Source organism: Muntiacus reevesi, chromosome 13, assembly GCF_963930625.1.
Source record: "Muntiacus reevesi chromosome 13, mMunRee1.1, whole genome shotgun sequence".
Taxonomy (NCBI): Eukaryota; Metazoa; Chordata; class Mammalia; order Artiodactyla; family Cervidae; genus Muntiacus; species Muntiacus reevesi.
Window position 1 is genome coordinate 36,558,435 of NC_089261.1, and position 17,403 is coordinate 36,575,837.

Here is a 17,403-nt window from a genome sequence, read left to right on the forward strand (position 1 = left end):
AACTCTTTGTGGTCTGACCCTAATCTTTCAGTCCCTCCTCCCAGCCTCCCTCATATCATCCTAACTCCAATTATCCTGACCTTCTCATTCATCACCTGACATTCTAGACACTTTCCTATTTCCTACCTTTGTCTGTGGTACTCCTGTCATTGACATGTCTCTCTGCCCTCATCTCCTTAGCACACTTTTACTTTTTACTAAAGACTTAGACCAGGTATGGCATCCTATTTGATACCCCTCCTGCCTCCCCGTGAAGTTCCCATAGCCCTTGGTCCTCGCCTGTGGCACGCTGTGCATACTACAATCTTACCAACAGTGACCGCACATTGAAATTAACTCCTTATATGCCTGGCTACTTTTAAGACTGTGAATTCTGGAGGATGGTTTGGGGTCTTATTTACCCTTGAGCTTCTTGAGTGTTCCTGTTTTTTCCTTGCATTTAGCTCAGTACCTGATGCACAGAACAAGCTCAATAAATGTTTGTTGAATGAATTCAGGAAGTCTGTGGGTTCTTTATAATTATGTTAGCAAGTGTCTGAACTGCTTTTAAGAGGCTCTGGATCAAAGCACTGTGCGAGTGCTGGAGTCACAAAGGTTACTCTTATGTATGGTATTCGTTTGCCAGGGCTGCCATAAGAAAGTGTCACAGACTGTCAGAGTGGCTTAAACAACAGAAATGTGTTTTCTGACAGTTCTGTAACCTGGAAGTCTGAGATCAAGTTGTTGACAGCGTTGGTTTCTTCCGAGACCTCTCTCCTTGGTTGTCTTCTCCCCGAGTCTTCACTTGGACTTACTTTATCGGTGTCCTGATCTCCTCTTCTTAAAAGGACACAAGTCAGACTGAATTAGGGCCCATTGTAATGACTTATTTTTAGCTTAGTTACCTCTTGAAAAACTTGTAATCAATTATAGTCACACTCTGAGGTATAGTAGTTAGGATTTCAACATATAAATGAGGGACGGGGACACAAGTCAGCACATAAGACAAATCATCTCTCCTGGGCTGAGGGAATTGTTCCATCCAGAGTCTGCCGACATTTTTATTCTTAAGAAGTACATTCATGAGATTAATGAAAACCCAGGGGAAGGGAAATCTAAAAGAAGGTAGGTTCTCAGAAGAGAAAAAATATGGACCTCCTTGGCATAAACCAGCTTTGTCTTTTTCATTCTCTTCTTCTGTAAAAGAGGATCTCCCACTGTATATAAGTTGTTGACTGTCTGTATACTCATGAAATCAGTGTTTACCTAACGTACATTCAAAATCCATTACTCCTTTGGAAAACAGCAATAACAAAATCAGTATTCAATATTCAGGAAATCAACTGTTGAGGCAGGTTATTTTCAAGTAGAGATGGTCACGAAGGCAGAGAAGAAGCTAAGAAATGCTATACCTTCTATAAAATCTGTTTCACACTCGGTGGAAGGCTTTGTTCTCGGTCCTCTGTCTCCTCTCTCTCCCCCAGTCTTCTTCCAGGATTGTCTGTAACAGACCTAATAAGAAGGCACTGTTGAGCGGTAATTATTGTATCTTGGGATTAAGGTTAGACTTAGCAATTTTCTCAAGGGAGGAAGAGCGTGGACATAGTTATAATATTCCAAACAGTGCACATTTTTTCCCTCCTTAAGAATAGACGTTCTAAGTGGACTTTGCTTTAAAGAAAAATAGACTTTTTATTTTTTAGAGAAGTTTTAGATTCACCGCAAGAAGGAATGCAAAGTACAAAAAGTTATCTTATACCTCCCACCCTGACACTGGCATCTTTCTGTGTTAGTTGCTTAGTTGTGTCTGACTCTGCAACCCCATGGACTGTAGCCCACCAGTCTCCTCTGTCCATGGAATTTTCCAGGCAAGAGTACTGGAGTGGGTAACCATTTCCTCCTCCAGGGGATCTTCCTGACCCAGGGATTGAACCCAGGACCCCTGCATTGCAGGCAGATTCTTTACCATCTGGGCCACCAGGGAAGCCTTGACACTTGCCCAGCCTCCCCCAATATTAACATTCATCACCAGAGTATTACATTTGCTACAACTGATAAACCTACAGTCACACATTTTTATCACCCAGAGTCCATAGTTTGCATTACAGCTTACTTTTTGTATTGTATTGTACTTTCTATAGACTTGGACAAATTTACGATGACATATTGATATATCCATCACACAGAGTACTTTCATTGCCCTAAAAATCCTCTGTGCTTTACATATTCATCCCACCCTTGCACCTAACCCTTAACAACCACTGATTGTTTTATTGTCTCTGTAAGTTTTGCCTTTTCCAGAATATTGTATAGTTGGAATTATACCTTTGTATATGTATGTAGCCATTTCAGATTGGCTTTTTTTTCACTTAGATTAAAATTCTACGATGTCCTTTCATGGTTTGAAAGTTCATTTCTTTTTAGCACTGAGTAATATTTCATTATCTGAATGCACTACAGTTTCTTTATCCATTCACCTGTTGAAAGGCATCTTGGTTGCTTCAGAATTTTGGCATTGATGAACAAAGCTGCTATAAACAAGTGTGTGCAGGTTTGTGTATAGACATAAGTTTTCAACTCCTTTGGGTAAATATCAAGCAGTGCAATTACTGAAAATGGTAAAAGTATGTTTAGTTTTGTAAGAAGCCTCCAAACTGTCTTTCAAAATGACCACATCATTTTGCATTTTCACCAGCAGTGAATGAAAGTTCCTGTTGCTCCACATCCCTGCCAGTGTTTGGTGTTGTCAATTCCTGGATTTTGGCCATTCTAATAGGTAAGTAGTGGTAGCCCATTGTTGTTTTCATTTGAATTTCCCTGATGAGGTACAGTATGCAACATCTTTTCACGTGCTTATTTGCCATCTGTATATCTTCTTTAGTGAGGTGTCTGTTAAGATCTTTGACCCATTTTTAGTCTCATTGTTTGTTTTCTTATCATTGAATTTTAAGAGTTCTTTGTATATTATGGATAACAGTCTGTTATTAGATATGTCTTTTGCAAATGAGTAGCTTTCTATTTGCAGTTTCACTTTCCATGATTTGAAAATATTAAATGGAAAATTTCAGAAAGCAAAGTTTTAAATCGCAGGCTTTTCTGAGTGGCGTGATGAAGTCTTGCACGACCCCACTCAGGACATGGTCTGTTCCTTCATCCCGCTGATTCGGTTAGTCTATTAATAGCTATCTCAGTTATCAGATCCACTGTTGTGGTCTCACAGTGCTTGAGCTCAAGTAATCCTTATTTTACTTGATAAACACCTCAAAATACAAGAGTAGTGGCTCTGGCTATTCGAATATGCCAAAGAGAAGCCGTAAAGTGCTTCTTGGAGGTGAAAAACTGAAAGTTTCCGACATGAGAAAAAGAATCATATGCCACATTTGCTAAGACATACGGTAAGACTGAATCTTCTCTTCCTAAAATTCTGAGGAAGGAAAAAGAAATCTAGTTTTGCTGTCACATTTCAAACTGCAAAGGTTATGGCTACAATGCATAAGCTCTTAGGATGGAAATAGCATTGCATTTGTACAATAAGCTATTTTGAGAGAGCTTATTGTACAATAAGCTCCACATTTCCATAACTTTTATCACAGAATATTGTTATAATCGTTCTATTTTATTAGTTATTGTTGGTAATCTCTTACTGTGCCTCATTTATAAATTAAACTTTACTATAAGTATGCATGTATAAGAGAAGACCTAGGGTTGGGTGCTATTTGCGATTTCAGACATCCATATCCCTCAAGGATAAGGGGGAACTACTGTATTTTTTCCCCATCTGTGGCTTGTCTTTTCAGGCTCTTGATTCTTTGCTTTTTACAGGAAATGTAAGTCATTAATTGTTCTTAGCAGCATAAACTTGTAATATGGGAATGCTACATATAAGGATCATTGAACCTGAAAAAAGAGCATCACTGAACGTATGACGTGGAGATTGGTACTCTCATGACTTACACAGAATCAGCAGTGTTCTCTTAACAGCGTTTCACTAATGCTTGTAGCCTAGGAGGTCTCAGGTAGTTTCCTACCTTAAAACATCTTTTTGAAAATTTGTTCATGGGTCACAAGTTTGGAACTCTAAATTTACTTTATCATAGATATAAGGTTTAAGTGAAGGTTATGTATTTTAAGCAGCTCACAAATGCTTACTTAACTTAAACTGGTTTCAGTGACAGTATAGGGAAGTATCTAAGAACATATACTCTGGGCCAGAGAGGCCTGGAGTCCAATCCTATGTCTGCTACTCTGTGACTTTAGGAAAACTCCCTAACCTCTCTGAGCTTCAGTTTCTTCCTCTGTAAAATGAAGATATAATCATAGTACTCATTTTATAGGGATGCTGTAAAGGTTCTCATGTTAATTGCATGAAAAACTTACACAAAAGATATTGTGTGAGAATTATCTACTATTAGTTCACTATTGGATAGAAGTCTGAAGTCTGGATCCTAAGGCAAGGAGCTGCCACATCTGATTTCAGTGCCTCTCTATATAAAAGCATTTACTAAATTGTGTAATTGTACTTCATAAATAGCATTTACTAAATTGCATATCTATTGACTTACTTGTCTGTCTCCCCCACTGCTGAGCTCTACTGAAGGCAGAGACAGTGTCTTATCTGACACTGTCACACCGTGTAATCATAAATGTGGAAACAGCAAGTGTTCAAGAAGTGGTAACTAGTAATAGTAGCAGAGTGACAATTGCGGCAGCAGATATTCAGAAAATATTTATGGAATGAAAATCCAGGTGTGAGGAGGAGAAGGGAGAGAATGGCCTCTGCTTTGGACACAGTGCCAACTTCAAATAAAAACTGGGAATGGGCAAAATTCCTCTTTGGTATCCTCGTCGTCTTTTCTTCTCTCACCTATTTTCCAACTTTATGGTGCCTGCCTTCTCTGGCTCCTATGGGCTCAGTGGTTTTATATGGTTTGAATTATCCCACAATGTTATCTCTCTGGCCTGCTATACCTCAAAAGTGCTCCCAGATTTACAATTGCCCTTCTATCCCCTGCCAGTCAAAATTATTCTTGCTTCAGGGCAACCAATCTCAGCTAGATGTTAAATGGAAAGTTTCTTATACAAATTCATGCTAATGTGTGTGAACATCTGAGAGTCTTTAATCCTCCAAGAGATTTAAGTTTTTCAAAAATTGCAATGAATATCCATTTAGTGGAACTATTAGCTGTGTATTAAAGTGAAGTGAAAGGAATATGCTTTTTTAGAGGGATGGGAAGGGGTGAGAAACTGCCAAGGAGCAAGCTGGTGGAGGGGGAAGTTTCCTACAGGGTTTCTGACTTTTATCTTCCCTGTTACTAAAGTTACCATTCCCAGACATTTTACATTTGCCCCCCTAAAGCCTTTTCATCAGAATCTTCCCATTACACCCTCAAGAAAGGGTGACGTTTGACGGAAGTCAAAGTGTTAGTCACTCGATTGTGTCCAACTCTCTGTGATCCTATGGACTGTTAGCCTGCCAGGTTCCTCTGTCCATGGAATTTTCCAGGCAAGAGTACTGGAGTGGGTTTCCATTCCCTTCTCCAGGGGATCTCCTGACCCAGGAATTGAACCCAGGTCTCCTGCATTGCAGGCAGATTCTTTACCATTTGAGGTCACTAGGGAGCAGTTTGAGGAAGGAGTCGAAAATGGACTAAGAGGCACAGCTCAAGACTTTATGGTGGTGGTGGTGGTTTAGTTGCTAAGTCATGTCTGACTTTGTGATCCTATGGACTGTATCCTGCCAGACTCCTCTGTCCATGGTCTTCTCCAGGCAAGAGTATTGGAGTAGGCTGCCATTTCCTTCTCCAGGGGATCTTCCCAACCCAGGGATCGAACCTGCATCTCCTGCTTTGGCAGGCAGGTTCTTTACCACTGATCCACCTGGGAAGCCTCCTAGACTTTATGTATAGCCCCAATCTTGAGAAAATAGGGACAGAAATGTGTTATTGTTGGAAGACAATTCTCCATGAATGCCTCCTATTTCTATACATCTTGCAAGCAGAGACAGAGTCTGCCTTTGTTCTGGAATATCTTTGCAAGTGTGTTTGTAAAAGGCCAGCAGCTTTGGAAGGCAGAGATAGTGTCCCTCTCTGGACAAAGAGTAGGTTTGTCTACTGTCCAGTATAATAAAGATGATGCTCTCACTGGGTAAAGGGCAAACAGGCTTACTGATTAGTATAAAAGATTTGGTTGCCCAGGTGTGGAGTTCCTCTCAAGTGATGCAACCCACTGCATGTCCAGGAATCATCTGGTCCCCTTCCTGTCACTTTGTGGAAGTTAACACTCTGGAAACTGGCACGAATTCTGGTGCTCCAGCTACTGTTATTGCTGTGAGTAAAAAACTGTCCTTTGTTTCTGGTCCAGGAGTTTTGTGCCTTCTGCTAGCATCTATGAAACTGTGATTGACTAAATTGTTAGCTTGCAAATAGTGTAATAGCTCAGAGTTCTTGACAATTATTATATTTTACAGATAAAAAAAAATCCACAGTCCTCCCCAGAGCAGTAATCTCCAAGAGTAAATTAGGTTCTGAAAGAGGTCAGAATAACTTTCCCATGGGAATAAATGCATTAACTTATTAATTAATTTTTCAGTGTTTGCTGATGATTTTTTATGTGAAATCAGTACTGAAGGAAAGCAATACCCTCTACTTAGTAAGATACAGACTTGATGAATGCTTATAGTTTTGTGTTGACAGTCTGAGGAGTGACCTAACACTCAGCCAACACTGCTACTCAAGGCTTAGAGAGCTGTTGTGTTTGAGACTTGAGGAGAGGTGAAGGTGAATACTTAGCTTTCACTTCCTTGACCTCTGTCTGCATGTACATGCAGAAATCAAATCTGTCCAGCCTCTATATTTGGCATGGGCAAGAACAACTCTGCCTCATCCTAATCCTTATGATTCCTGCTCACCCCCTTTCAAAGCCTATTTAAAGACATGTTCCTCAAAGTTATATTTGTCCTTCCTTGAGGGAAGAAAAAAGTCCTGATCACTTACAAATGGGAAACTGGCAGAAATGTGTCTAAGTCACCTGTCAGATAGGGAGGTTGAGAAAATAGGGTAGTTCAAGTTTTCCAATCATAGTATTTTCACCATTAGTGAAATGAGCTAAGTAGTCATTTCTTATTCATATTATTCTTTGCAGGGTGGATCCTTAGAATACAGTAAAAATGGTGATTAAAAGTAAAGTGCAATTCTCTTTCCTTTTCTTAGTCATATACTTTTTCATGTCTAATTTATTCTGTGCTACATGCACATCACTTTCAGGCTGCAAATGCAATCCCATTCTAAGGTCTGAATTGTTCAGCAACAGAATTAGGATAAAGTTGTCAGTGTCCTTGTTACCAGTTTGCTTCCTTTGGTTGAAAAGCATAAGTATCTACTTACCTCCAGGGGGTGAGAAGAGACTTGACTTTTGGACACTTACTCAGGTCTAACTAGGTATGGATTTAGGAAGGGGAAGTGGGCCTCTCTTAAACATTCTGCATGTGTAAAGGACATGTTTCCCCTTTGCTTTAAGCCAGACCCTTACTCCTCTACCCCATTTAGCTGTCCCTCATCTTCAGATGTAACTCCTTTATCTTGTAACTCAACTTAGGCAAAGATTGCATGCCTGCGTGTGTGCCAGATCGCTTCAGGCATGTTCGACTCTTTGAGGCCCCATGGACTGTGGCCTGCCAGTCTCCTCTGTCCATGGGATTCTCCAAGCAAGAAAACTGGAGTGGGTTGCCCTACTCCAGAGGCTCTTCCCAACCCAGGGATTGAACCCGTGTCCCTTAGGTCTTCTGAATTGGCAAGTGGGTTCTTTACCACCAATGCCACCTGGGAAGCCCAGGCAAAGAGTTAAAAGAATAAAAAAAAAAAAAAAAAAAAAGAAATAGAAGAGAAGACTTACAAAGTTTTCTACTTCTTTCTCTTTATATTCACCTGGAATAATTTATCTTGAAAATATGTGAAATATCCACATTCATGGGATGCTCAGTGGACTCATTTTAATGCAAATTTTGATTAAAAATTAAAATTACAAGATAGTCACATAGCAACATAAAACATATAGCTAAATTATTAATACCTCTGATATAATATTATAACAACAGAATGTCTTTAAGTACTTTAGGGATAGAGGAAATGGAGGATATTATACTGTGTTAAAAATCATGAACTATGGATTTGAAATATATCTGAAAGAACATCTAGTCTGATCACCTTATAATACTTGAATCCCTCTGTGCTGTCCTGGCTAAATGTTTGAACATATATATTAATATCTTTATAATGTCAGTAGTTTTATCCACGTACCTCTGTAGAGCAATAGATTTTTTTGTTTTTTGTTTTTTTAGTGCAATAAATCCTTTCTTAGAGTTTAAGATGCTGGGGAAAATTGTGTAGCATACATCATTTAAAAAAATTAATATATTTTTAATTGGAAGATAATTGCTTTACAATATTGTGTTGGTTTCTGCTATACAACAGTGTGAATCAATCATGGCTTCATATATATATCCCCTCCCTTATGAGCGTCCCTGCCAACTCCCTATCCCACCCCTCTAGATTGTCACAGGTCACCAGGCTGGGCTTCCTGTGTTATATAGCAACTTCCCACTGTGTGTCTATTTTACACATAATAGTGTATATATGTCAATGCTACTCTCTCAATTTGTCCCACCCATACCTTCCCCCTCTATGTCCACAAGTCCATTCTCTACATCTGTGTTTCCATTCCTTCCATGCGATAGGTTATGTGGTTTATGTCTTAATCAATGAATCAAGGGTTTCCCAGGTGGTGCTAGAGGTAAAGAACCCAGCTACCAATGCAGGAGACTTATAAGAGAGGTGGGTTCGATCCCTGAGTCAGGAAGATCCCCTGGAGAAGGAAATGGCAACCCACTCCAGTATCTTGCCTGGAGAATCCCATAGACAGAGAAGCCTTGTGGGCTATAGTCCATGGGGTCTCAAAGAGTCGGACATGACGGAAGCAACTTAGCACATGTGCACGCAATGAGTCAAATCTGTGAGTAACTGCCCTTATAAGGAAGGTTGTTGAATCTCTTTGCAATAGAATAAGTGTGCAAAGGGTGAGTTTTAAGTGATGCCTATGAGGGTTGCTGGGATACCACCTGCAAGGACTAGAGAAGTCCAACTGGACATGTACAAATCAAATGCGGACAACTGAGTCTCCATCGGAAGTTTGGGCTTTTAAAATGTAAGCGTTGGATACAGCCCAATCAGAATCTTAGGATTGTGAATTGGAGGTGGGTATGGTGAGCAGTTATAGGATCTGTGTGTGTGTGCGCTTAGTCGCTCAGACGTGTCTGACTCTTTGCAATGCCCTGGACTGTAGCCCACCAGGCTCCTTGGTCCATGGAATTTTCCAGGGAAGAATACTGGAGTGGTTTGCCATTTCCTACTCAAGGGGATCTTCCAAATTCAGGGATCGATCTCTGTAAGGATCTACATTATTGTAAACCAAAGAGAAGACAAATTATAGTTTTTGCATACACTAGATTTCAGTTTGACCATAGATCAGGAGAAATATAATTGAAAGTGAAAATCAATTGAAAATATAATTGAAAATGAAAGCTTTGAAGCTTGGCTTAAATTTGATTTCTCCTGGAAAGGGAGCTTTGTTGGCAATCCTGTGAAGGTGCCACTTGCTGCAGAGTCCAGGTACAATAACAAAAGAGCTGTTATCTGTAACAATTCCTGCACGCTAAAGTGTTCCTCATAAACGTTAGACATTAGTCTCAGCTACTGAACCACAAAAAGAAGGCATTTCTTTGGGATGTTTTGTTTATTTCATGTGGACTCTCTTCTCTGCTCAACTGTTTAGCTAGCAGCTTCAAATTCTGAAATCCCAAAGGAGAGAGAGGCTTCTCACACATCCAAAAGAACATGGCAGGCTCCCAGACCGTAAATGGCTTCAATTTTTATGTAAAGCCAGCTTAGTGAATCATAGGTGGATTCTTACCAAAAATGCATTGATGGGCCTATGCCATCAATAACACCTTATTTAAAGATAATCAGCTTATCCTTGGCTAGATATATTATGCATAGTGTAGCCAAAAAACATTAGAACATCAACAAAGACACCTTTGGAGGTAATTCAGGAAAAACCCAATATCCACAAATGAGCTGATTTCAGGAGGAATAATAAAAGCTTGTAATGTGGAGTATTTAATGTGGGGTGAACCTCAATAGAATGATGAGCTTAAATTAAACCCTCAAGCAAAGAATAGTGAGATGTCCACCACTTAAAACCCTTCAAAGTCTCCTCATTGAATCCAGATAATGTCCTTTACTTAACACTTAAGACTCGATGATCTGGCCCTTGCCTATCTTTCTGGCCTTATTTTCTACTCTCCTCACTTTGAGACTTTGTGTATGTGTCCCCTCTGCCTAGATTACATCCATTCAGAAAGGTTAATTAGTACCAATTATATGTCCCTCCTTGAATGTCTGCCTGGCAAACTCTTCAGTTTTCAGAACTCAAAAGTCCCCTCCTCCTTGAAGTTTTGTTCCTCAAGGCAAGTTAATAACCATATGCTTACCCTTTTAAATAATGCCACCACTGTACTTTGCACAAAATCTGGTGCAGACTTGTACACAACCCTGGTGGAACCATACAGGGACTTCTTTTTGAGAGAGTAAAAAAAATTACACAAGTGAATATATTCTAATTGTTAGAAGTTTTCACCCTTTCAGAGTAAAAAAAATTACACAAGTGAATATATTCTAATTGTTAGAAGTTTTCACCTTTTCAGAAATAACTATGGTTGACAAGGACATATTTTTTCAAATTTTTTTCTATATATTTATATACCCGATAGGCAATTTAGTGTACTTAAAAACACAGACCATAGAGCCTGGCTATTTAGGAGAAAATTCAGGCTCTACCCCATAACATTTTGGGGTTCTTGTGCAAATTACATACACTGTCTGTATCTCAGTTTCCTTATCTACAGAATAGTAATAATGATAATTCATAGCTGATTGAATTAATACGTAAAGCACCTAGAACGGTGCCCTGCATGAAGTATACTCTTCAAAGTGCTTGCTGTGTATGTTAGACAGGTATCGGTTTTTATGATTTTTTAAAATTACATAAAGGAAGTTATACTATGCTTACTGTTCTGCAGCTTTTAACTTTGCTTAACTATCTATCCTATATTATGATATGAATTTACTATATACTGATGCTGGGAAAGACATAGGGCAGGAGGAGAAGGGGGCAACAGAGGATGAGATGGTTGGATGGCAACACCAACTCAATGGACATGAGTTTGAGCAAACTCCAGGAGATGGTGAAAGACAGGGAAACCTGGCATGCTGCAATCCATGAGGTCACAAAGAGTCAGACATGACTGAGTGACTGAACAACAACAAATTTAACTATGGATTATATTTTTTATATCTATTTTGTGTGTGTGTGTGCTTCTCTGGGTCTTGGTTACACTATGTCGAATCTAGTTCCCCTGACCAGGGATCGAACCTGGGCTCCCTGCATTTTGAGCGTGGAGTCCTAGCCACTGAACCACCAGGGAAGACCCTAAGATAGGGTCTACCCACACTTATGGCTACTTGGACTATTCCTTCTCAATTATGTCCTAAACTTACCATTGATTATTTAATTTGCTTCTAAGTCGACTGCTACATGACAATATTTTGCAGGAAAATTCCTAAAATTTTTGAATCAAAGTATATATTCACTTTTTGTTTACTTAGGTACTGTGGAATTCCCCTATAAAGAGTCTGTAGTCAGTTATTAAATTCCCATTTGCAGTCCTGACAAGCAGGGGTCAAAGGTGAGTCTAGTACACATTGAGTAAGACACATCTCCCAGGTCACACAGCCTCGTCAGTAGGTGTCAAGAAGGCTTGGAAATAGGGTTTCTCTGGTTCCTTATCTCTAACTCTTGAGGTCATAAATGAGCCCTGAATATACTGCAGATCTTCTTTGCCTGCTGCTCACATACACAGCCTTCCTATGACCCCACTATCTGCCTTGAGTCTACCAGGACTGTCTCCATGCTGCCTTTGTCTAAGTGTTCATGCCGCTCACCACAAGAAACTCCATATTCCAGGTCACCCCTTCTCTCTCACCAGCTCTGCTCATTTCTACTTCTAACCTTGTCTCTCACACACCCTTCACCAAATTATTGAATCACATTAAATCAAGACCGTGGATATCAAATGGGCTCTTTGGCCATCTGACCATCACAGTGTGGAAGACAGTGGGGGATGGAGGCAAGTAGAAATATGTGAAGAGTTATGTCTTATGTTGGGGAAGAGTAACTGTATGGATTAAGTCTATAAGGTGATGAAAAATAGACATTTAAATATGCATTATTGGGACTTCCCTGGTGACTCAGTGGTTAACAACCCACCTGCCAGCATAGGAGGCACGAGTTCAAACCCTGGTCTTGGAGGATCCTTACATGCCGTGAACAGCTGGGCCAGTTGGCCACAACTATCTATCGAGCCTGTGCTCTGGAGTCTGGCAGCTGCAACAACTGAAGCCCATGTGCCCAAGAGCACTGCTCAGCAACAAGACAAGTCTCTGCGATGAGGAGCCTGTGCATCACTAGAGTGTAGCCCCCACTCACTGCAACTAGAGAAAGCCCACATGCAGCAACGAAGACCCAGCACAACCAAAATAAATAAATAAAATTTAAATATGCATTATTTATGAGCGACCTAGAAGGTTCAGTGGTTAAGAATTTACCTGCAACACAGAAGCAGGTTCATTCCTTGAGTTGGGAAGATCCCCTGGAGAAGGAAATGGCACGCACTCCAGTATTCTTGTCTGGGAAATCCTATGGAAAGAGTATCCTGGCGGGCCACAGTTCTTGGGATTGCAAAAGAGTTGGGCACAGCTTAGCAAATAAAGAACAACAGCAAAACCTGCTGTTTTTACAAATCGTTCTCCCTTCCAGGTGTTACTCTTGAGGACTATATTTATTCATTCTTGAGTTCTAGCAACCTATTGCTCAATAAATGCCTGGGAAATCATTTTTGACCAGAACATTCCTTTGTTATAAGTAATGATGTAAATTGATAAAAATGGTGGTGGGGATGGGAGTGACAGTGATGATGTGGGTCTAGACACTTTGTAAATGTATTTTATCTAAACATATTCCTCTCAGAACTTTGATGGCCTTTATGTCCTTATTAAGCAATAAACGGTTGTAGTTATGAGGCTAGATTTACAATTTTAATTCTGAGAATAGTGTGAATTATTTAGTCCTAGATTCTTTGTGAATATCTTCATCCCATTGCTTAATTCCATTTTGTTTCTTTTCCTCTTGATACTTTCTTTTATTATTCTTTTACTTATTGGTCCTTATTTAAGGTATAAAGAGACTTCAAGTGCAAGGGATCAAATTGGATAAAAGACTGATAATCTTAGTAATAATACTTTCCCTTAAAGCCTTTTTTGTAAATAATTTGATGTTTTATCTCCTATTGAAATTTTTGGGTTAAAAAAAGATCACCAGCTATCAGCAGGGCTAACCGATGAAAAGAAGTAAAAACAAATAGTCCATGCACTGATTCCTTTAAATAGCATATTCTGAGATATTTTTGAGTTTTTTTCATCCACCTGTATTGATGATAGTTATTTTTTAGAAATCTGATGTTGGCCTGTGATAGATGATCTCATTATACTGAGAATTAAATAAGTATGTAACTATAATCTAGAATTTCAGACTTTAAAAAAAGCAATATAGGTTTTTACATGTGACACAAGACTGAAATTGAGCAATGATCATCTATCAATTCATTCAGCATTTATATAATTTATATAGAATCCATTTGTTTTCAAACTTTCATGAATTAGCTAGAATTCTTCTCATATTTCCTTTTTAGTAACTCACTAAGATACAGAAAATTGTGCAGAAAATAAATGCAGGGCCTTTTGTTTGCTCCACTGTTAAATGATTTAAGGCTTTGATTATCTATAGTCACATTATACTCTAAAAATAGAAATTAGTCACTTTATCAAGGCATACTTTTTTTCTTGAAAAATCTTAGTATATTTTATTTCTTAGCCACACTTCAAAACTCAAGAGGTTGGTAATTTTTCTATATGAAAATGTAATGTCTGTAATACATGATTATACAAATCCATTTAATTTCTTAATTCCATTCTTTGTCTCCTTTAAATTAAATGTCCTGCCTTACAGACCTTATCAATCAATCACTTGATTAATTATTAATTGCTGTGTGTATTTGATATGATATGAACATGGATAATCACAGTAGAATAATTTATAATAGAAAAATGAGAGACCATAAGATTTTGGCAAAGTAATTGAGGTACTCCCATGAAATGGAATACTATATTGGCACAAAAGTCATATTATAAAAGAATGTTTATTGATGGGAAAAAGTTCTATACTATTAAGTAAAAACTGTTGGGCATTGAACTTTATGTGTCGCTTTATACAGTTTTTTCTCTTACAAACCAACGTAGCAAAAAGACTAAGAATTTTCAGTTATTTCTAAGGGTAGAAGAGGAGTAGGGAAAAGACTGTGAAGATCAAGAGTGAAATCGCATTTAAAATGCAGTTGGGAAACCCTGAACGAGGAGCTCTCAGGCTCCTCTCAGAGCTCACTCTACATTCCTGGGCAGGAAGAAGCTTATTTTACTACCCTAGCAGGAAAAAGGAGGATTTTTTTTCCTTGCACAGCAACAGCCCAGCCAATGAGAACTGCAACTACTCAGCCAATGGGCAACCGTTACCACCTGAACTGTCCACCATTGAATTTCCACCAATGGACTTTCAGTTCAAAGCAGCCTCTCCCAACTCTGCCCCCACCTTTTTTTTCTTTTGCTTATAAAATTAAACATTCCTCACCTTTGTTGTCTGAACTGGCCTACAGTTTGCCATAGTTTGCATGTCATGAATTATAATTCCTCTGTCATTTCCAAACTCATTTTGCTGGTAAAATAAATAACTGGTGGTTTTATTTGTAAAATTGACAGGGTGTTTAGGATTTGTGATGACTCTTTAATTTTCCTTTAGCTTTTCTGTGTTTTTCACAATTTCTCCAATGACCATGTGTTATTTCTAAGTAGAAAAAAACAGTTAATTGAATTGCTCAAATTAAAATCAATTTTTGTTCAATTTCCTTGTTGTTGTTCAGTCACTCAGTCCTGTCCAGCTCTTTGTGACCTCATGGACTGCAGCATGCCAGCCTTGCCTGTCCTTCACTATCTCCTAGAGTTTGCTCAAACTCATGTCCCATCGAGTCGGTCATGGCATCCAACCATCTCATCCTCTGTTGTCCCCTTCTCTTGCCTTCAATCTTTCCCAGCATCAGGGTATTTTCTAATGAGTCAGCTCTTCACATCAGGTGGCCAAAGTATTAGAGTTTCAGCTTCACCATCAGTCCTTCTAATGAATATTCAGGATTGATTTCCTTTATGATTGGTTGGTTTGATCTCCTTGCATTTCAGAGGGGAGCCTTCTCCAACACCACAGTTCAAAAGCATCAATTCTTCGGTGCTCAGCCTTATCCAAACCAGTACTTATTGAATACCGAACCTAGTGCCAGACGTTATGGGAAGATATTTTTTAAAGATAATTTTTCTGGCTATCGAGGAGTTCCCAGCTATGTTTTAGAAGGATTGGATATAAAAATTTTTAATGTTAAAAAATCAATATGGTTTAAATAACAAGTCATGCCAGGAGTAGAAGGAGAATAAGCACAGTTGATTAATTATATTGACAGTTATTGCTATAGAAAGAATCACGTCTCTGCTTAACATCTCTGTGTTTAATCTGATACATCATGAATCTAACCAATTCTCTTTCCTATTTGTATATAAACCCAGTTGTGCTTCACTGATGACCTCATCATTTGTGAATAATCCTCTTCTTGAATTCAATTCCAGGGATGTTTAGCAAAGCACAATTCTGAAACCTCCTAGTTCTTTGACTGCAAGTCACTCAGTGACATGTGAGAACTTTACAAGGTAGAGTTGTCATTTCAATCTCTACCTTTTAATCTGAGATTTCAATTTGGATATAGCATTTAAAACTTTCTGCCTTCTCTATTGTCTGAATGTATTAGAAGATGATGAGGAAAATAGTCATTTTTTATCAGATGAGGTCAGGTTGTAATTTTAGTTTATTAAAAAATTTTTAAAATTATTATTAGAGTATAGTTGATTTACAATGTTGTGTTAGTTTCAGGTATAGAGCAAAGTGAATCAGTATACCCTGATAACCATTAATTTGATTTCTATATCTGTGAAAAGTCATATATATTTACTCTGGAGCTCTTGATTTATTTTATGGGCTATAGAAGGGAGGGTACAGTAAGTTAACTCATCATTTAATCAAAGGCTAGTTCGTGAGAAGTGTGTAGAAATGTGCTAGTGCCAAAACACGATGCTGCATGTTAGTCAGGAAGTGGGAAAATAAAGTGAGTTGAACTGAGGGACTCAATGTATTTCCAATAAGGACCCTAACCTTGGTTGTTTTTCTCCCTCAGTATTTAACCATGTTTGTTAACTCTTCCAGTGGGAAAGATTGGGAATGAATTATTGTCATTCAGATAAGCTAATTCCACTGTAAGGAAATATATTACTTAGTACCAAAAGAAAATCAGCATTATTACCTATAATAATGGAAAATATTGGTTTAAATTTCCCTAAATGTTACCTATGGGGTAAGTTAGACAAGTAACTATTGAGTCACATTTTTCTGTTGCATTTTATATATGTATATATATATTTTCACAGAATCCCTTCCAGAGTGATTTTCAAAATCCTGCATGAGGGTGTGTATTTTTCCCCAGAGGGGGCTTAAGCATAGGATAAACTTAAAAAGTGATACAATAAAAATGATAGCAGGGTCTTAATGATATTTCTTCATGCCTGGTAAGTGAGAAAAATGCAGGGATAAATAGTTCCCAATAGCACTTGTGAGTTATATTTACCTAGTGAAAATTTATTTTTTTCCTCCTCATTATGGATTTCTCCTTCTTTCTTTCCATCTTATTTTCTTACAATGATTTACATACACGTTTGAAGTTAGATTTCCATAGCTACCACTGAAGAGTGACTGAGGCTTTTCTCACTGATTTAACAAATAGAAAAGTTTATAAATCCTGTTGTCTGGGAACAAAGCAAATATAGTAGCCCAGAGAAAAACAACAGTCGCCTCCTTCTTGAAAGAGAACTTTTCAACAGCTTCTTAAAAACCTAAAATTAATTTATTTGAATTTAAATAACCATAACCAAATGAATGCTTTTTTTTCAAGTAATGTATTTTGTGTAAAATTTTTTGCATAACTACTTCCCCAAAATACTAGAACATTGCTTCTCTGAAATAGAAGTCATTTCTAAAGGATGACTTCTGAACATTGCACTCACTCTTGCACAACTATAAGCCTGTTAAAACACACAAATTGCTCATTTAAGT